Raw genomic sequence first — 21243 nt, forward strand, 5'->3', positions numbered from 1 at the left:
AAAATTTTGGAAGGATTCTATTAACCCTATTATACCTCAAAATATTTTTTAAATTGCAGTGCCCATGCTGCACTGCAGGTCAATTAAATTAGAATTCTAGCAGAGTACCTACTGGAATCGCTTAGGGAGCTTTAAAAGAAACACGCTTGGGTCTTACCCCCCAGAGATTCTGGTCTATAAAACAGCCTAACAAGTATGATATTGAATTGTTAAAGAAAATAAATGAGATCAAGTAAAGTGTGCAGCAGAAGCTTGGCACATAATATATGCCAAATTAATTTTTGATTGGTTTGGTTTGATGGGTTTATATAAATAAGCATATAATTTCGCATGTGTAAGGAGGCGATGTTTAATAAGCATCAGTACCCTTCTTCCCCTGCCTTTTTTGAGGACAGATCTGATGGTCTGCTTTATATTTATTTCTAGGGTCAAGGTTTTGCCCAGTATATGGTTTGCTATTCCCATAACCCTTATAACATCCTGCTTTCCCAATAGACAAATGCTTATCATCTCTTCTGCATTCAAGTCTAATTGTCATTGCCCTCCCATGTCCCATCCTTTAACGGGTCAATTTGTAAACTCTAACCTCCTCTAGTCTGCCAGGGTGACTAACTAACTTAGTTTGCTCAAGATGGAAGGATTTTGCAGCATATAGGTTTTTCAGTTCGAATTCTAGGGCAGTCGCAGGGAATCCAGCATGGCCAGTCACCCTAAGCCTGACTCGATCAGCCATGGATAACAGAGCCTGCCTAGTGTTACTTCAAGAATGCTGCACGTATTTGAAAGACAAGGATCTTTAAGAGAAATTACAAATGTGTATAAAAGAGGCCACTTGTCTTCAAGTCTATGGAAGAGCTATATCAGAAAGCAAAATAACAAATTATGGCGATGGTGATGATGATGATGATGATGATACTTATGGATCACTTACACTAATCCAGTTTCTGTGTCAAGTGTTTATATGTATTATCCATTTAATATTTACAGAAACCCTATAGGGTGAGTGGCAGCATTACTCTCATTTTCTAAATGAAGAAACTAGAGTTCAAGCAGCTTCTGTGACCCCTGCAAGTCCTCACAGCTGGTATGTGTTTTGGCCCAACTGTAAACACAGACAGTTTGGCTTCAACAGTGTTGGTGAGGAAGGCATCAGAATATTTCAGTGAATCTTAATGTGAAAAACACAGAAAGTTCATGAGGCAGATGCTTCCTATAAAAGTTGGTTAATTCACCTGTTCTAACTGGAGAGCTGGTGTAAGAGCTGCAGCAGAAGGTAGGTAGTGGAGGGGATGTTCAGGAACCCTGCCAGCAAGGAGAGCTGGTGGCATGGACACTTCTTCATCTCTGGGACGCAGCTAGCTCTCGGGTTATGGAAAGCACTCTGGTGACAAAATTGGAAGTACCGTTAATCAGGACTTAAATGAACAGTTCAATCTCTGACTAAGGGGTGGGGGTGATGGAGGATGGGGAGGGGAAGGAAAAGCACCGAGCCTCCCTCCATTTAAGAGAGTGAAATGTGCCTTCTCATTCATAATGCAGCACCATAATGTTCTTGTATGAATTGAAAATGCCAGGCAATCAAAGGCCATATGTCTTCAGCTTAGATCCACAGAGTGTCCATGTATTTTTAATCAAGGCTGCATCTCCGAAGTATGTTTATGCTTTCTTGGCATAAAAGATGCTCCCTCAGATTAGCTCTGCACCGGGCTGCAGGCTGTTGTTACCTTTGGCCACGCCAGAAGGGGGAAGTTGGCAGATTCCCCATAACGCATTACCGTAAAGCGAATGCAAACTGTGCTTGAAGGATAGTGGGCGCTGAGCAATCCATTAAGGCCGAGGAAATGGGCTTATGAGTCACTGAAGTCTTCGCTCCCTAGCAGATCTCTCTGCTTCTACTCCCTCCTCGGGCACAAAAATTCGTTTTCCACACAGCACCCAGAGTGATCTGTTAAAAATGCAAATCCGATCTCTTCATTTCTCTCCTCGAAACCCTCTGGTAGAGGGTTTTGAAAATAAGAACGAGGCTCTTTGCTCTGATCCACACAGCTCTGCATGATTTCTTTCCCCTCACCTATTTCCTGTCAAACCTTTCTCCCCACACTCATGATGCTCCAGTCACATGCTCTTATTTCTGCTCCTAAGCCCTCAGTAGCCGCTCTTTCATGCATTCGCTCAAAAAAATGTTTGAGCACCAGGTATGTACCAGGAGCTCTCCTAAGTGTTGGGGATACACCAGTGAGCAGAACATAAATTTCCTCTACGTCTTGAAATGTACGTTCCAATCAGGGAAGCTAGACAGTCCACAATAAAGAACATGAAAGTGTAAAATGCAGAGCGTTTAGGAAGCAGCAAGTACTTTACAAAGCAGAGAAAGTAGTATCAATGGGGTCAGGACTGAGTGGCAAGAAGTGCTAGGCTGTGACATTAAATGAGGTGGTCAGGAGAGATGTCTCGTGTTAAGGCATTTCCTCTCGCGGCTCCCTCTCTCCGAACACCCTTCACCCACATGTTTACATGAGCTTCTTAGACCTCAAATCTCAGCTCAAATGTCACCTCTCTGAGAGCCCTTTCCTAATCCTCCAGTGCGAAGTGGTCACCTCCATCTCACCACCCTCCGTGGTAGCATTTAGAGATATCTGAGGCTACATTTTTCTTTTATGTTTGTACTTTGCTTTTGTCTGCAATACTCATGGACTGTAAGCTCCATGAGAACAAAGCCTGGGTCTCCTATGTCCAGATCAGTGCCTAGCATAGAGTAGAGACTTGACAAGTGATCGCTGCATAAAGGAATGAAAGAGTAGATGAAGATATCAGCACATTAATTAGACTATCAGGATAGGAGAGGTAAGTAATATTTGGCACTGAGAAATCACTGACAGATGCGATCATCTTCTTGATTAGTAACATGTCCTTTATTTAAGCAACACAATCCAGAAGATATGGAACAGATCAGAAAAATAATATCAAAAGAATAATTAAAAAGATTAAATCTCATTCCAAATAGATGTCCTCTGTATACCTCAGGTGTCCATTTCTCTCCATTCTCACCGCCACCCCTCTGGTCCATGTGCCATCATCTCTCGTTTCACTGTTGTCATTCTTGCTGCCATTCAAAACATTTTTTCAAAGTCCAGGAAGGGTGAGTCTTTAAAAATATCTTTGTTTGTATCTTCCATTGCTTAAGCCCTTTAATGACTCCCTGTTGACCATGGGATGGGGTCCAAAAGCTTAAAGTGGCTCCCAGAGACTACAAGAGTTGGCCACTGTCCACTTCTCTGCTTTCATCTCAGTACTTCTCACCGGCTCTATATTCTCTCTGACTGATCTCCTTTACATTGCCCCGGGCGACCACCTTTCCTTTAGACTAGAAGGCGATTTCTCTGTTAGGAAGTGTCTTCTCTCCTCTCTCTGTCTGGCTAAGTTACAGTGATCTTTGGGGTCTCTACTCAGACTTCATATCCTCTAGCAAGGACTCCCTGATCCCTGAGTCTGGGCTGGGTTCTCTTCTCTGCCGTCTCCTACCGTGTTGCACTTGCCGGGCACATTGCTTCCCATTGTGTGAGTTGCAGCTGTTTGATTTCTTGCCTGTCTCTGCCACTAGACTTAAGCAATAACAGGGCAAGAATAATTTATGTCTCCTTCATTCTTGTAGTTCAGGTGTCTCACAGAAGACCTGGCTTATGGTAGTTTCTCAAAATATATTTGTTGAATGATCGGATAAAACGTACAGTCCGTTAAAATAGCAAGACCTCTTCCGCAGACAGAACCTTGAGTATTATTTCTCATGCTAAAACTCTACTCCTGGGTCTCGCTATTACGCAGCAGCACAGCTGAGAACTTAGAGGAGATATGGAAGAAGTTGAGGGTACACGGCTTATCTTTTGATACTGATGTCATAGAGCATAATCAGGTCCTTCTGTTAACCTTTGGTGATAGCCTCAGGAAGCAAGGAATTGATCTACCAAGAAGAATTCTGACTCCTCCTGGAAATATTGAGCATAGGGGCTTCTGCAGACTAAGGGATTCTGATGTTTTGCTTATCACAGTGGAAAGTACCTTAAGGTAAGTGGCTTTGCCCATGTCTGAGACAAACTGAAGGGGCTACAGAAAGAAAAGATGCATAAACTGAATGAAGTTTTCAAAGGCATATCATCCAAAAATCTCTTTGCACTGGGAAGAAAGCAGAAACTCCTATCTAAATAATCTCCTCTCTCTTCTTGGACTGAATTCTTGACTTTTCCTTGCAACCTGCAGTTTCTTTCATCCTTCCAATCCCATTAAACTCAATGTATTTTGATAGGTTTTAATTTTTTTCTTAATCATGTGTCAGACATTAAGAATATGTCCCTCATGTGAAGGCCACATGTCAGTTCTGTGACATCCATGTGAGTTCTCTTTCCTGGTTCATTTTGCATTCCATGAGTGTGAGCGCTTTTTCATGGCTCATCCTGCACCCAGCAAAATTCAGAAACCCATTCCTCTTAAAATCCTTTGACTAATTCTTTTGCACCAGAGGTTTGGTGAGCAACACATATTTTATTTAAAATATCATAGGGAAAAAAGCAGAGAGAAGAGAATATATCACAGATCTCTAAGCAAGCAATTTAGCAATCCTCCCATATAAAGATATAACTTCTCTGAAATCCCTTACCCCTCTTGTCACCAGGGGTTCCATTTTCTTCCGTTTAATGCATGAAAAAAAATTTCTAATTGACTTAGAGCTCTTCTCTCCAGTATTTTTCTCTAAGCATTTTGAATTTTCTTTCTTTATGAGATGCCATAATTCACCTCTGAACTGGCTCCTCCTTCCAGCAGTGCTCTCCCAATGTCATCACAGTTGTTCAGCTAAACAAAGGGTCCTCCAGTGAGCAGAATCGCCATCCTTAGAAAAAGCATCTTGTGCACAATGCCTCTTTATGCTCAGCCAGAAAATTCCAAGGAGCCAAATCATTATTAACCTGTGTTTTGAGAATCTAAAAATTCATTTTTAAGATGCCCCAAAAGATTCTGACCTCATGGAGTTGGGAGGGAGGATCACATAAAATAAGTATGAAAAACAAAAACTTGGCACACAACCCAACACAGAATAACCTAGTAGAAGCTCAGTTTGTACTGGTTCCTTTCTCCTCAAGGTACTGGACTTGGTGAGTCATTTGTTCCCACACTTATTACTGTGTTAGTGTTTAGGAGGCTTCTCAGCCTCTTCAAGCTCAACAGGATCCCTAAACTTTGCAGAAAAGCACAAGGTAGTCCAAAAAAATTGCAAATCAAAAAGCAATTGCATATCTTGTTATTTGTTCATGGTGGAGACATGACTATTCCGACATTATCAAGAATATTGTGTTAGTGTATGTGTGTGCGTTTTCTAGAGAATTTACAAGCACTGAAACCCCTCTAAAAAGACCGCATTATGTGCTAAAAGGCTGTTGTAGCATTCTTTTGTCCCTAGAGCCCCACCTGACACTATAGGCTACTGCTCCAACCCACCGTTAGTGGGGAATGGAGGCACTTTGTGTTTTTACTTTGATGTAAAACTTTGCCCCTAGAAATGCCATGGATTGAGAGTCCTGAAGCAAAGAACCTTCTCTCTCTCTAACCTAATTCACATTCTTAGCAGATCTCGCGGACAGTCATGTTTATCGCAATAGCTCTGTGGGCACAGCTGAGCTGTGCACTGACTGGAGCCGTTTGATGCCATCTCACCATCAGGGATTAGGGGCCTCTCAAAGCTCCTCGTTCCAGCAGCTCAGGAGGGGCAGGATCTCCTGTCTGTCCTTGGAACTGATGACAAAGCACCCCTGTGGGTGATAAACACATTCAGGTACAACACAGATGAAACAGCGTATATCAGAAGAAACCAGCAGACTCCGGACTTCGGCCTGAATTTCCGATTGTTGAATTATTGAATCATTTTTCCAGTCCCCACGATTCTCAGATTGTACAAGCAGTATGTACTCTGCAAAGAACTGTGGAGGTTACAGAGACGAGTAGCAACTGACTAAAAATGTACATCATGGATATCATTTCAGCTCATCTGCACAGTCATTTCACAAGGTAGACATTTAGTTTTGTTTCATAAAAGGCAAAATCGAGGCTCAGAAAGATTAAGAAACTAGCCTAAGATGAACATGTGCTAAAGTTACGTTTCAAAAACAGCTCTGTCTGGGGAGAGATTTAAAACCACGGTCATAAATAACGTGGGGAAGTGCGCTGCACACGTTTCCCCCTTAACCTTCACAGAACTAAAACAGACGTTTGCTTTCATTTCACAGATGAGTAAAATGAGGTTCAGGGAAACCCGGTGCTCATCCTGAGAGACCGTACAAATATTCTCTGAGAAGGACACCCCAGTACTCTCGCATCATGGGGATCACCGAGGGTACAGAGCAGGGTTTAGTAGGATGCGCTAAATAATCCATAAAGTCTTGAAAAGGGGGCGACTGAAGAAGAGAAAAGGGAATCGAAAGGAAAAAGAGCTCCGCTGGCACGGACACTCGTTCTGCTGCTAATTTCCACGGCGAACCTACATCCCCTGCGGGGTTGTGGAGGAGAAAGTGTGGCGCTTGCGTGCAGAGGGCGAGCTTGAGGAAAAACGCAGGACACCACCTGCATTCCAAGTGGCCCTGGCGATGGAGGGAACGGGCCCTGTTCCAAACTGATTAGTTCTGCTACCTTCTCATTACTGTTCCGCCCGAAGTTTGGCACGCGGGCAAGGTCATCCCGTGCGTGGGCCTGCGTGACTTAACGAATTCTGCTGCAAACTCCCTCCCCTCCGCACCCCCCCCCCCGCCGCAGCATGCCACCTGCACTAAAGAAAATTAAAAATCAGCGCATACATTTTACATGAGTTCCCGAGTCCAGAGAGAGATTAATGTTATGTTGTTTTTGATAAAGATACAGCTGTTTGGTAAGATGTTCATCTAATTCAGTAATAGGAAACCTTCCTCAGAATTCCTCCATGGAGCCCGTGCCTTGGGATGCGCAGGAAAAATGCATATCGACTCAGAGGGATAGGTCTGACCAAGGCTTCTTCTTGCAGCTCACCTTGCAAAGGAATGTCAGGGCTGTGGATTAGGTCGCGGCCCTCTCCAGACTCGCAGGAGCCTCAGTGCCTTTCTATCCCCGTACCTCCTCTTGGCCTAAAAGGACGTCTTCTCTTACTATCACGTTCAATCGTTTCCAGTTCTTCAAGGCTGACCACAGATGCCTCAGTTTCCATGGAGTCATGTCCTCTTATCATCACATCAAGATGTTATTGCTCATCCTGGCCCGTGCGGCTCAGTCAGTTGGTTGGAGTGTCCCATACACCGAAGGGTTGCAGGTGTGATCCCCAGTTGAGGCACATACCGAAGGCAACCAACCGATATTCTCTCTCGCATCGACGTTTCTCTCTCTCTCTTTCTCCTGTCTAAAATCAATAAGCATATCCTCAGGCGATGGCTAAAAAAATAGATATGATTGCTCTCATATCAGATCTTCAGTAATTCTTAGAAAATTCTGATCTCCTCTGACCCTCAGTTTCCCTACTAATAATATGAGAATAATTATAACCTATGTTTAAGGGTAGATTTAAAAATTAGAGATAATGTATAAGAAAACTAACAGATTACTTGACAAATAATACTAAAAATGTTATTAATTTTGTAAATATTACTACTAATCAGGAAATACAATGTCCAGTGTTCGTTAAGTGAAATTCAAAACCCGTCACAGTCAAGCGCCAGTCCTGACACTTTGTCCAGCAGGGTACCTCTGTTCCTACCCCTCCGAAAGTCTTTATTCTATTGAACTAAACTCCTCACTGTTGAGAGAGCATTAGGCGCCTTCACTGCTGAGGGCCTCCACGGTTATTCTTTTGGCTTTGTTTCCTGCCCCACTAAGACTTACCCAAGATCTCATGGATAGCAAATCACATAGCAAATAAGCTGCCGACAGAATTTAGATCCAGTTTGCATACCCACAAACGATTCAACCAGGCTTCTAAAAGGCATCAAGTAATTGTTAGGTAGTGATCTGCTTGCTTTTGAGCATGAGCTTTGAATTTAGACAAACTTGGGTTGGAATGTTGGTTGACCGGCTACACAATCACAAATAAGTTCCTTTGGGTCCCTTAGCTTAGGCAGCGATCTTTGTAAAATATAACAATACATATTATCTTAAAGTTAATATTATACCTTATCCAAAATTTATATTCATAAATTATATTAATATTCATAAGTTTGTATTCAAAGTTATATTCATGGTATAACCTATATATAATATATAACATATGTAGACACATATATAATCTGATCCACATTATAACTTTAAGATGTATCTGTGTATATATATATGTGTATATATATATAGTGTATGTATATTATGACTATATATGTGATATTAATACCTTTATATTAGTTCTAAGAACATCAGCCTTAATTCTGACTCAAGGGAGAAATCTATGCAGGAATCAGCCAATTTAAAATAAAATATTACATTTAAAGTTTTTGAACCCAGTGTTTTAGTCTAAGGAGAGGCTAAATGGACTTGCCTCACCCACTGCTATACTCCAGCACTCTTCTCAGGCCCTGGAGTAGCTCCAGGGGCAAGCGATGCCTCAGGCAAAGTAAAAGTGATCACTGCCCCACAGAATCCCTGGGTGCAGAAGGAGGGACAGAGGGAATTCCTGATATTTACTAACTTGTAATAAATCACCTCTAAATAACGGAGAAACATAGACCAATATCTGCTACCCAGTGGTCAGTGATGCACTTTCTATGAGACTCTTAGAAGAAAGGTCTTTTGCGAGGGGGGGGGGAGGGTGGAGAGTGGATTTTTATGAGTTTATTTGAGCCAAACTGAAGACAGTTTCCTGGAAGCAAAAATCTCAAAGGACCGAGAAAATGCTGAGGAGTGTGTCAGTTTTGCACCTTGTTTTATACATTAGAATCAGAGGAGGCTTGAAATCCATTGGTGATAGATTAGGGAGGTGGGACAAGGCAAAGAGGGGAAAACTCTGAGACTGGGTAAAAAGTAAAGCAAATAGACTCACACTTCTTTAACATATGTGGGTACAGGATAGTTAACAATCAACAATTAGCATGATAATAACCATGAGGGGCTCTGTGCTCTCCTGCTCTGGTGGGAGACTGTGTCCTCAGGGGTCTGGAGAAAGGTCCCTGCAGGAAGCCCAAGTCGCTGCAGTACACACTCTACTAGGGAAGCAGGGGGAGTTCAGGGATCCAGGTTTCTTCTTAAAACCTAGCAAGGGCTGGTGCTCAGTAAGCTACTGATTAAGTGGCCTCCGTTAGTGTTAGTTAATAGTTGCTATTGGTAAGTTTTGACTGATCAACAGTGAAATATTATTAATGATAGTAAATACATCTATATAATGTGTACATAAATTTTTGTACATAAAGGCAGAAATAAATCTTTCACTGAAAACCGCCCTCACGAGGGCTTCTGTTTAGCAATGCACTTTCCCCATTCCTGTGGACTGGACAGCCCCACATTTCTGCTGACCTGGCTTCAGTAAATTTTAATTTAGCAAAAAGCCCGGTTGAATAGATGCATTCACAAGTCCCAGGTCATGCAACACTCCATCTGTTTAACAGAAACGTTGTTCTAGTTCCATATTTGTGCTTTCTGCTGGAACTGGATCTGTGTCTTTCTGTCTCGATGGAGCATAAATGGAAGGGATGTCAGGAAAGGAGCCAGATCTGCAAGAGACAAGAGGTGAAGTGGCGGCTGGGAGATCCTAGAGGCCGGCATGTTGGAAACTTACAGAGAAAGATGACTCAGATTATTTCATCAAATAAAAAGGAGCACACAACATCAGGGCAGGTTTCAGTATGAAATTAGGCCCTTTTAATGGCCCACGGAGATGTTAAATAGGTTATTGTCTATATGGGAATATATATTCCATGAGCATGTGTACATTTTGATCAAGACATAAAGATTAAGGAGAAAAAATCAATTTTAAAAAGTATATTGAGTGAGTTCAATAAGATGGCCATTGTTGTAAAGACTTGGATCCTCTCTCCACACCCTCCCCAAGACTTCACACATGTGGTTGTCTCGGAATACAGTTCTGCTCCCTGTCTTCTCCGCTTGCTGAATTCCTACCCTTGACCAGGTCCTTCTTTGACCACACTTCATCAGGGAAGGTTTCCTGACTTCTAACCGGTCCACCCAGCACAGCATCGCTTCAGACCCAGTTTGTGGGGTTTTAAGGCCAGATTCCCATAGATTAAATTCTTACCCCTCCACTTACTAGCATTACGACCTTGTTCGAGTTAATCCACTTGTCCTGGAAATAGGAGTAGAAGCCAGAAATAAGGCATTTGAGGATTAAATGAGGCAATTTATTTAACAAGCTGAAACCAGGGGCTCACTTTGAAGGCATATTAACCCCTTTTATTCTCCTCAGCCAGCCTTGTTTTCAAGCTGAAATAGGGAGGAAAAGACACTATGAAGAGCTAACACTCTGCACTAAGAGACTGAATTTTATCTGGTAAGAAGTCGAGCACTATTGAAGGTGCTAAAGAGAGGAGAGACAGCATCGGATTTGAATTTTAGATAGAAAACATATATAGGATGAGATGCAAATAGAAGAACTCTTTAAAATCTGTTCAGTATAGCCAAGTAGTTCATTTTTAAGCAATCACAGTTAATTACCATTTCCAGAAAACTAAGAGCCCTTCTAATTCTACAGGCATTGATGGAATGCTAGTAGGTGTGAATGTGGGGCTAGGGGCTGAGACTTCTAGGAAGCAGTTTGCATGCCCTGCAGTGATCCAGCTAGTCATTAAGAGCTTTGGATGTACAACCATACAGATCTAGGTTTACCATCCAGCACTGTCTTTTTCTCTGAAGGAGGTGCTTAAACTATCTAAGCCTCACTTTCTTCAAAATTAGTAAGATGAGCAAGATTAAATGAGCTATTGCGTATAAATCACCTCAGAATACTTAGGATATGGTGTGCATTCTCTTAATGTTAATTATCATTATTACTATTATTATTGGTGACATTATTTTATGAGAATGCTAAATCACACCTTTTCCCAATGCCAAGGTTCTCACAGCCTGAGTATAGAAAGCAGATATGTAGACATATAAATTATATTCCATTTGAGGTGCCATGCTGTTAAAAATAGCAAATAGTTATTGAACATATATCATATGTCAGATGTTATCCTGTGTTATACATGTAAAATACTATTTAATTCTTACAAGAACCCTATGAGGCAGCTAATATAGTGCTAAATGGTATAGAAACAAGGAAACACAGGAGCACAGGTTAAACAATGGGACCAAGGCCACACACAGAGTCACTGGCAGAGTTGCACGTGAGCTGAGGTGGTCCAGCACAGGTGCCGTGCTCTAAACCACTAGCTTACTGTGCTTTCCTGGTAAGTAAGGATGTGATAACTTTGAAGTCATGGGAGATTTTCAAGAAGATGTAACATCTGTGCTGGGCCCTGACAGATGAGCTACTCATTTCTTTCCACGAAAGCTTCAATTTAAACCATTTCAGAGAGAAGGCTATCCCCAACTTTATCAACAGCTAAAATGCCTCTTTGAAGAATCTGTTATATATTATAATGGCCATACATCACTGCTATAAAATCCTTCTACATACTAAATATTTTTGTTGGAATTAGGGCCAGAAGAAGTGGATACCACCCCTACCAATAGTGTAAGGGTAAATTCTAGCTCTCTGTGCAAGCAAAAGGATTCATTCCCCGCAAGGTTGTTGATCCTAGAAACAATTTTCTGCTGATTCATAAGTGGAGGGAGTAGAATAATTTAACGGTGATATTAATCTCTCTTTCCATCTACCCATAAGAGTTTTCCTCATTACTCTGCAAGGTCAACAAACAACAATGGCAACAATGTTAGTATTATTAAAATCAATGATGATTGTTAATATGAGGATAGCAGTTGATATAACTAGTATCTCATATATATATATCTTAAAGACATTTAAGAGATAAAAGCTCAATGGGTATATGGGTTCGATCATGTCATCTTAAAGATGAGGACATCGAGGCAGTGGGTGATTTAATAATGTATTCAAGATCACATAACTACAAGTGTCACAATTATGGTCATGGCCAGAAGATCCATTTATTCAGGTCATAGCTGTGTCTAGAGATCCATCTCAGCATTGTTATTCTGGATTGTGCCTTGTGACAGGATGTATAATTTAGCAACTTAATTTACCAAATCTCACTGCCCCCTGAGCCCAAGATTTGGGGTGGAAGTAAAGGTAAGTTTTCTAAGTAATGGTCAAATCCTACCATCTCAACTGAGCAGAAGCGGTGCATTCAAACAGCAGTCAATAGGTACATAAGTTTCTCAGTTGGGTGACCCTCTAAATTGAGTGTTCCTGACTGGTAAATTGAGGGGAGAAAAAACAAGAGAAGAATCTTCCTTAATATTCTTCAGCAATGTAGGGTCTTGTGGTTTTTAGAGTTGATCACTAGATATTTTTTCTCATTTCCCTTCTGAGAGCCACATCTTAGTACTGTGCTTCTCTGCTTCCATGAAGTTGAACAAGGTTATGGAATATGCTAATGCAATGTGAACAGAAGCATTCGGTGTTTTCCCTGGTGGAAGCTTTTATAAGGCAGACCATCCTTTATTACGGTCTCTGGCCATTTCTACAGTGACAGTGAAAGCCTGTGTCCAGGTGGCGGGTGCATCTGCCTGGGCCCTGGGAGACTACAATGAGTAGAGGGCCCCTGTTGATCCACATCAAACTCATGTTTAGGCTTTGAGATTTATTGGTTAATCTCCCCCTTCTCCTTATCTTCATCATCATCATCATCATCATCATCCTAATGTGATTTGGTACAGGATGTGGTGCTTTGGAAAATATTTGCCGAGATGCTTCAAAAAAGAGATGCATTTATGAAAGAACTGACTCTAAATAGAAGGGAAGCAAGAGAGTCCAGGGGTTCAGGAACTTGAAGGATTAAGAAAGGGAACTGTTTTTCACCCCAATATGTAAAAAGACATTGAGATAGTCATTGACCTTAACAAAGGCCAGAGAAAACTTAGACTTGCAGCAAGGATCAAATGAAAGGAGTGGCCATCACAACCACCGTTAAAATCTCTGAGTGGATTAAGGTGTTTCAGAGGAAAGGTGTAATTAAGAGCTTGCTATCCGGTAAATGCATTCAATTGCACAAAATAGCTCAGGGGGGAAAACACCTACAATCTTGGCTTTCCTGTGGAAGCTTTGTACATTAAAGTTGTTGTAATTAAGGTGCCAAGGGGTGGAGGGAGAGGAGAGACAAGCAAAGACATAGCAAATCTAAGGAATATATCTAGAAAAGAACAGTGTGAGTGTTATTGGCATACAGAAATGAGTGGATTCAAAGAGATATGAAGGCTATTAACTTTTTAAGTGAGTACCACTGCAAATAAATCACAAACAGTCTATGATTGTTTGAGATTTAAAATAACACTAGGGCTCTCAAACTCCTAGGCAGAAAAGAGGCTGAGAAAGATGCTTAGGTACCAAATAGGGCATATTTTCAATGCCCACTTTTTGATGTGGTCAAGAAAGTTGATAGAAATAGAAGAATCCCATTTTCATTAGCAGGAAATGGACCATGAGAGGACCATGGACAACAGGGAGCAGAATGGAACACTAACCTGGGAACATCTTCCACTCCCAGAGGGGACCTTGTCACGTCTCTCCAGTAGGACTCCAGAGTTGTGATAGAACAACTATTGTGACTCATTCATTTATGATTGGGAGTGTTTTTTCTGAGTTCAGTGTTTTAGTTCAAGTCTCTGAACTAAAAGGAACTACCTCTGGATTCGAAGAGGTAGCAGGGAGCCACTCAGGGACCCGGACTTCAAATTGATCACAATCATGAGTTCTCAGGTAGAGCTCTTGAGTTGTCTCTCTTAGTAGTATGAGAATGAATAGGTTTTACAAGCAGGAAGAAAGACACAGAAATATTTACCATTAGAAAAGCGACTGTAGTAGTTATTAAGTCTGTTAAAATATTCTAGATTTTCTCCCTTCTTGGCACATGGAAAGTCATACTTCCCTAACCCTTTCAAGTTAGGTATTATCATGTAACTAGATTCGACCAAAAAAAAAAAAAAAAAAAGCGAACAGATATGTTGTGTGTCCTTTTGAGGTGGAAGCATTTAGTTATCAGGGCAGTGTCAGAGACTGCAGTGTTGTAGTAATCCTGGAAGCACAGGCAGGCATGTGGCCTCGGTCAGTCAGGGACCCTCAATGACTATAACGAGCAGAGCATCCTTCTGACTTGCAATGGACATGTAGTCTAAGAAAGAAATAAACCTCTGTCATTTTCAGACTCTGAAAGTCAGTGGTTGTTCATTGCTCAGTATAACATGCCCATCCTGGCTTGATCATGGGCATGAGTTCATGTTGTCTCACTCTACATGTACTTTTCTTACAACCATAGAATGACCTTTACTTTAAGGTAGAAAGTAGAGCTCTTCCGGTTGATCAATATGATCTATCATCTGAACTTACATCCTTGGACTGGCAGTTACCCTTTTGAGGTTATGGCCATTCCCATCGGGAAGACTTACCTCCTTCTTTGCCACTCTGGATAATAGGCACCTCCCTTCCTCTTGAGTGATTTTAAGTTATAAAGAAAAGTCCAGCTACAAAAATTCAGCAGAATTGCATCCTATCCGTCTCCTTTATGTTCCATCTCTTTGATGAAGTGCACACAAATTCACATAATTAATTCTTTCTTATTCACTAAGTGAGATAATGAGATGAGACCCGACCCTCCCACCACGGTGCTATTCTAAGTACCAGCAGCAGATAAGTATGAACTTAATCATAAACCCAAATGTACTCTAGATCTCTTGGGTGAGGGGACATCTATTCTCATGCTCATTAACATGAATCCAAACCTCATCTGTTATCCTAAGATTTCATAAAAGGAGACGTTCACTCCTCCTTATAAAAAGATGCTATGTGAATATATCCAATAATTAGATTTATTTTATCAAAACAAGCTAAGATCCTGTCTGGTTTTAGCTCAATGTAAAGCTTCTTCAATGGCATGTCTTATTTCTTTGTCTCCCATTTAGTCTAGCAGAGATAATGCACGTGGTGGGTGGTAATTGTTTAATAATTCATCTTATTGTTATTGAGGACCCGCTGTGTGCTTGGTGTTGTGCTGGGGATACACAGGGAAGGCATCACTAGAAAAGTGACATTTAAGTGAGAGTTTATGAGTGAGGAAGTTAACCAAGTGTGGGGAGAAAGCTTTCCAAGCAGACATTGTAGCCTGTGCAAAGCCTCTGGTGTGTGAAATGTCAACTCATTGGAAGTTTGAAATAAGGCCACGAGGATGATGCTTCAGGAACATGTGTGAGATTGGTTGGGGTGAGCACACAGGCAGAGGCCAGTGTATCCCACACCTTGTAAACATTACCAAAATATTTTAAATTGTATTAGAGCTATTGGGCAGTTATTGATGATCTTACAGTGCCCAATTTTCATTCCTTTGAAAATTACTGAATCATAGAAATTCAGAGGCATCTGGCCCATCATTTAAGGATCTTCTCTGTAGCAGATTGGAATTCCCATAAATGTGCTAATTACCAGCTTTATTGAGGGTTGTATACATGAAATAACCTCTGTAAAAGAACTGAAGTCATAGATGTGCCCTTTAAGTTTCAATGGCCATGAGATATATAATGAGAGTAAGAAAGTTTAAAACAAAAAGGGAGATTCCTGTATTTGTGTACACACCTTAAACAATAATTTTGCTTTCTCTAACTGGGAATTCATAAATTTACAAGTTAAAAAATAACTTGTGCTTAACAAATAACCCATGGGCGTCAAAGGGCTAAATGCAGTGGGCTCCTTAGCGAGTAAGAGACAGGATAGATGACGAACTATAAGGAGTAGCCCTCGTGATTCTACTGACAAAGTTTCTCTAAAAAGCCAAGAGCAGAAAGTAGAGTGAAATAAGAGAACCAAAAGCTTGCTGCAGTTGCAGAATTTTAAGGGATTTATTTAACATTCTCTGGGCATAGTTCTAAAATATTCATGCATGTTGGACATAATTATGTCATTTTATTGTCCACTGCGTGTCAGTGAAATGTCATTTTTTTCCACTGCAGCTTATATCCCTTCTTTGGCAATTGGGAAATGCAAATGATTATAAACAGAGAAGTCTTAAGTGGTAGGAAATTTGTTTCATGAGTTTTATAGTAAAACTTTAAAATCTGAATGCTGTACTCAGAGAATGATGAAGGAATAAATGGGCACATTTCTCTGTACAAAACACAGAGTGGTCCCTTTACAGCCACCACATTTAAAGGAACATTGAACTAATGATCGAAGGGGTCAGGAAATATCCTAGTGAAGACTGAATAGCAACTAAATTGCTATTTCCAGACTAGAAATAACTCTTGTTCTGTGTTGTTTTAGAAGACTCCATTAGCAACAATGACTGGAAAATCCAACTCAAGGAAGAACATCCCGTGGAATTCAGCTTTCCATGAGGAATTCACAGCCCTGGTGTTAGTGGTATGTTAGCAGAGGGGTGCTGGGGAAGAGCTTTGCACACTGTGCACGAGAGGAGACCAGAAACCCTCCAGGAGGCAGCTTGGCATTGTGGAAATTGCCTGAGATTTGATGCCAGACAGATTAGGACTCAAATCTTAACATTGCCAACTTGCTGCTGGTTGACCAGCTGGCCGTTACAGTTCACTTAACTTTTCTGAGCTTCATTTTTCCTTACCTAAAAGCAGAGATAACCTACTCGGAGTTGTAGTTAAAATTAAATGATATGATATATGTAAAATTCCAAGGAGATATCCATAAAAACACAAGTGTTTTACAAAAGTTTCTAGGAAAATGTGGCTCACAGGCATGTAATGCAGTTCTGTCACATAGGAGGTGTTCAACAAGTGTTAGACCCCCCCCCCCATCTTTCCATATCATGGGTGACAGATTGGCTCTAATTTCTGAAAGCTCCCATTGTCCTGTTTACTCATTGCATCTAGAAAATGCATTCATCAAATGAGAGTCGTTTCATTGACATTCTGGTTTTAACACTCAAACCCTGTCTGTTTTCTCAGCCCTATCTGTCCTTCTTTCTGTAGGTAATGAGTCTCTCTTTATGTCTTAGGGGTCTGTGTGTGTGTATTTTACCATTTTTGAAAACTGCAGGTTTTTCTCAGGAGAACTTCAAAAGAAGAGGAACATGCAACATTCTTCTGGACCCCTGTCCCAATTTAACTTAAAAACCAAACCAGGATGTTAAATCCAAAAAGAGCTTTGAATTAATCTGTCTAGTTTCTTTTAATTTGGCAGCAAGAGGGACAGGTGCATTTTTATAGCATTGGTTTTATTTCCCTTTGTTACAAAGAAACCCAGCGTCAGTGACAGTGCTACCTGTGGCTGCCAAATAGGACACATAACACAGAAAACCACCTCATGTAGCGATCAGACTTAAAATTTCCCACATTTACTTATTTTCTGCAGCCTCTTTATTCCTTCCCTCTCGAATGTCACTTTCTTTACTAAGAAGTCTAAGTTGGATTTTGTACTGCAAATGGCAATGCCCTCATTCAGAAGCCCTGAGCATAAACTCTGAGTTTGTCACTCACCTGTATTAACTGCTACTAAGTGACTGACAGGTGGGGAGTGTATACAAAGTGGAGACACGGGACAAAGTGATGAGTCACACCTTGGGCAGAATGGAGTGGCCCAGGGTGAGATTTCATTATGCTACTCAGGACAGCATACAATTAAAAACTCATGAATTGTTTATTTCTGGAACTTTCCATTTAATATTTTCGGACCATGGTTGCCACAGGTAACTGAAATTGTGGAAAGCAAAACCATGGATCACAGGGGAATACTGTATTAATAAAAGACCTTACATTTTATAAGCAATAAAATATTCACGAAGAGGAAACATTTAGTTCCTGGGAGTTAGACAAGCTATGTCTAGGTCATCAGGAGAGAGCTGGGCATGGGTGTGAGTGTTCTCCTTTGCGTCCGGTTTTCCATAGGCGGGCAGTCTTCTGATGTGTCATTTGGCTTTTCCGAGTTATGCTCTGCATTTGTTTTCTCCTAAAGCAGTACTCTGTACTGATAGTTTGCTTTTAATCTCCCATTAGAAGTTTTTTCTCCCCTTCATCATATTGAAATATTAAATTATTAGCATAGCAGCTTAAATGCTCTTACACAATACCTAATAGTAAAATTAACATTAATACCACCTTCCTATATCTGTGCAATTACCTGTATTTACACAGAGTGCCATCACAAAACTTGGCCCATTTTAACTTCACAGTAAGTTTGTAAGATACCTATAATTATCTGAATTTTACAAATGAGAAAATGACACTCAGTGGTAGGACCTAAACCCAGGTTCATAGATGCCATGCCCAAGCGTCTTCCTTGTTATGTTCTAGTGTAATTGCTAAAGAAATAGGCAAGACTGATCAGCAGCAGCATCCATCTGCATCCCGATGATAAATTGACTGACATCTTCAATGTGTGTTTGTCATCGATCCAAAGTGATTGAGTGATGGGATAATGGATTCTTTTGCTCAGGAATACTGATAAAAATCCAGAGAGTAGAAATAATGTGGTCTGAGCAGAGCCAGGGATCTTGGGAAACTTCACATCAAGGCATATAAGATATTGGTGAGAACATAAGGTAGGGGGTCAGGCACTAGGAAGGCACCTGTCCAAAGAGAAAACAGAGTTGAGGATAGCAACATGCCAGAAAGATGGTTGGAATTACAGAAGTTTTCCTGAAGCCAGAAACTGGGACAAGGCAGGAAAAATGAGAGGTAAGAAACTCAAGAGGCAACAATTCCGAGACAAACTCTGGAAGTGCAATGTTGGTTGGGCAATGATCATAGGATTCCAGTTAAAATTTACATATTTTAAACACAGCTTTGATGCATATTAGGTACTTATCTTTGGGCAAGTTTCTCAACTCCTCTGAGTCTCAGTTTCTTCATTGTCAAAATAGGGATAGTAACATTTATCTCAAAATTATGTTTTCCGTGACCCCACCTATTAGACGCCCTAACTATGTGAGCCCATAGCATCTTACAATTCACATTAGTAGGCGTTATCATTTCCACCCACCTCCATAATATAAATTGGCAGCAACCAAATCTTACTGATTATTCCTGCATCTGAAACACTTCCTGGCAAATAAAAGTCATTGAAGAAATTTCTGTAAAATGATTTTGATTAAAATAACATGAATGAAGTACATGGCATAAAGTGGGCTCTCTGATTTATTTTCCTCTGGAGCAGATCTCAGCAAACTTTTTCTGTAAAGGGCCAGATAAGTAAATATTTTAGACTTTGCCATCCATATAGTTGCAATCAAAACTCCTCAACTTCACTGTGCAGTGTGAAAGCAGTCATGGGTAATAGGTACATGAATGAGCATGGCAGTGTTCTAATAAAACTTTATTTACAAAAACAGGCAGAGGACCAGATTTGGCCCTACAGCCAGAGTTTGCCAACCCCTGTTCCAGAGGATACATTTATATGTTACCTGCTGTACCAAGGGCTACTTTTAAAACTTCTGATTAAAAGGCACTGCCAGGAAAGAGGCTTAATATGGCTAAAAACAAAACAAACCACACACACACCTGTGCAAAGAGTGAGCAGTAAATGAGGATTCAGTCTACCAGAGGTAATCTTTGCTCTACCAGCCCCTCTCCATGCTCCCTTTCCTTCATATAGTGTGAATCACACTCCTAATTTCCATAAAAACATTTTTTTTCCCCCTCAGGTAGCACCAAAGGATACTTCAACTCAATTCAGGTGGAATCATTCTGAATAAATGAAATACGTATGGATTTATAAACTCCATAATTCTAATAGGCATGAAAATATTTTCTTTTTATTATTTTATTGCAAATAAATGGGAATTGGGGTATACATTCTCAAATTGCTTTCCATTATCATTTTAGACACAAGCATCTTTTGCTGCAATTACAAGTAAAAAGTTCCCATTTATCATAGTAACAGCCTCTTCCATCACTTCTTTCTTCCTTTATTTTGGTCTCTGAATCCAATCTTCAAGAAGCCACCTTGAAACCCACAAGTTGTACAAAATGAAGGAGATTCCAGTATCTATACCTTGTGCCTTTTGTAACAATAAAATAAAAGAACTGCCCTGCCTTGGTTGCCTGTTGTGTGCCAGAAGCAGTGATGGGCTTTTGCACACACTTTCCGACTTAATCCTTGTGCGATGAGCAGTCATTCCCACTCTATGTGGCAGAAAGTGGTGGCTCAAGAGGTAGTTTACCCAAAACTACAGGACTGGAACCCAGCTTTTCAAACTCCCAAAACTTTTTACTTAAGAAAAGAAGATTCCATCACGTCTTTTCAACTGCACCCTGGATGTTCCGTAATAATATCCATCATCAGATATCCTCAGCTTTTACATACACAACCTTGTAAACTAAGTACCATGATAAAAACACAGTCTTGGGCCACATCCCAGACGTACTGAATTCGAGTCTACATTTCAACAAAATGCCTAAGAAATCCATATTCACATTAAAATGCAAGAAGCACTGAGTTAGATATCTCTCCTCTTTCACAGACCAAAATTCTGAAAAACAGAGTTTCTGGACTCAGGTTGGAAACTTCTTTTCTGCTTGTCAAGGAATCAAGACTGTGCATAGAAAACGTAGAGGCGCAGTCACTGCCAGCTCTCTGCTTTGTGAAGCTCATTCTAGCAGCAGGGGGAGAACCTACCGGAGGAAATAATACCTGAAGTCCCTTGACAGAAGCCTAACCTGGAAGGAGGGGAAAAGTAAGAACTTAAGTCCACTTTTTTTATCCCCGCCCAGGGGGAAAAAATCAGCCTGTTCTAAAGAGGGGTCTGCTGTCTGTCGGGAAAATTCTTTTACATGTGAATGCCAGCATCCATTTTTTAAGATAACCATTATTTCATATACCAAATGTTAGTTTGACTAAAAATTGTTAAAATCGAGAGACCCTCACACGAGGAACATCCTTACAGGAAGAGGCCTCCCCTGAGGAACGTTCTACCACATGATCATATTATAGGAGGCATAAGTCATCTGCAGGAGGGGATTCATACCCAGAATCTCCTTCTCTTGGCTCCCCTCCACTCTGATATTGTTTTTTCATCCTGTCTCGTCTCTGTCTCCTCCATCTCCCACCCCATTCACTCCTCCTGCCTGTCTGTACAGGGGATGTTACATCATCCCTCCCTTGTCTGGTGG

The sequence above is a fragment of the Miniopterus schreibersii genome (genome assembly GCF_964146895.1).
Source record: "Miniopterus schreibersii genome assembly, chromosome: 11".
Taxonomy (NCBI): Eukaryota; Metazoa; Chordata; class Mammalia; order Chiroptera; family Miniopteridae; genus Miniopterus; species Miniopterus schreibersii.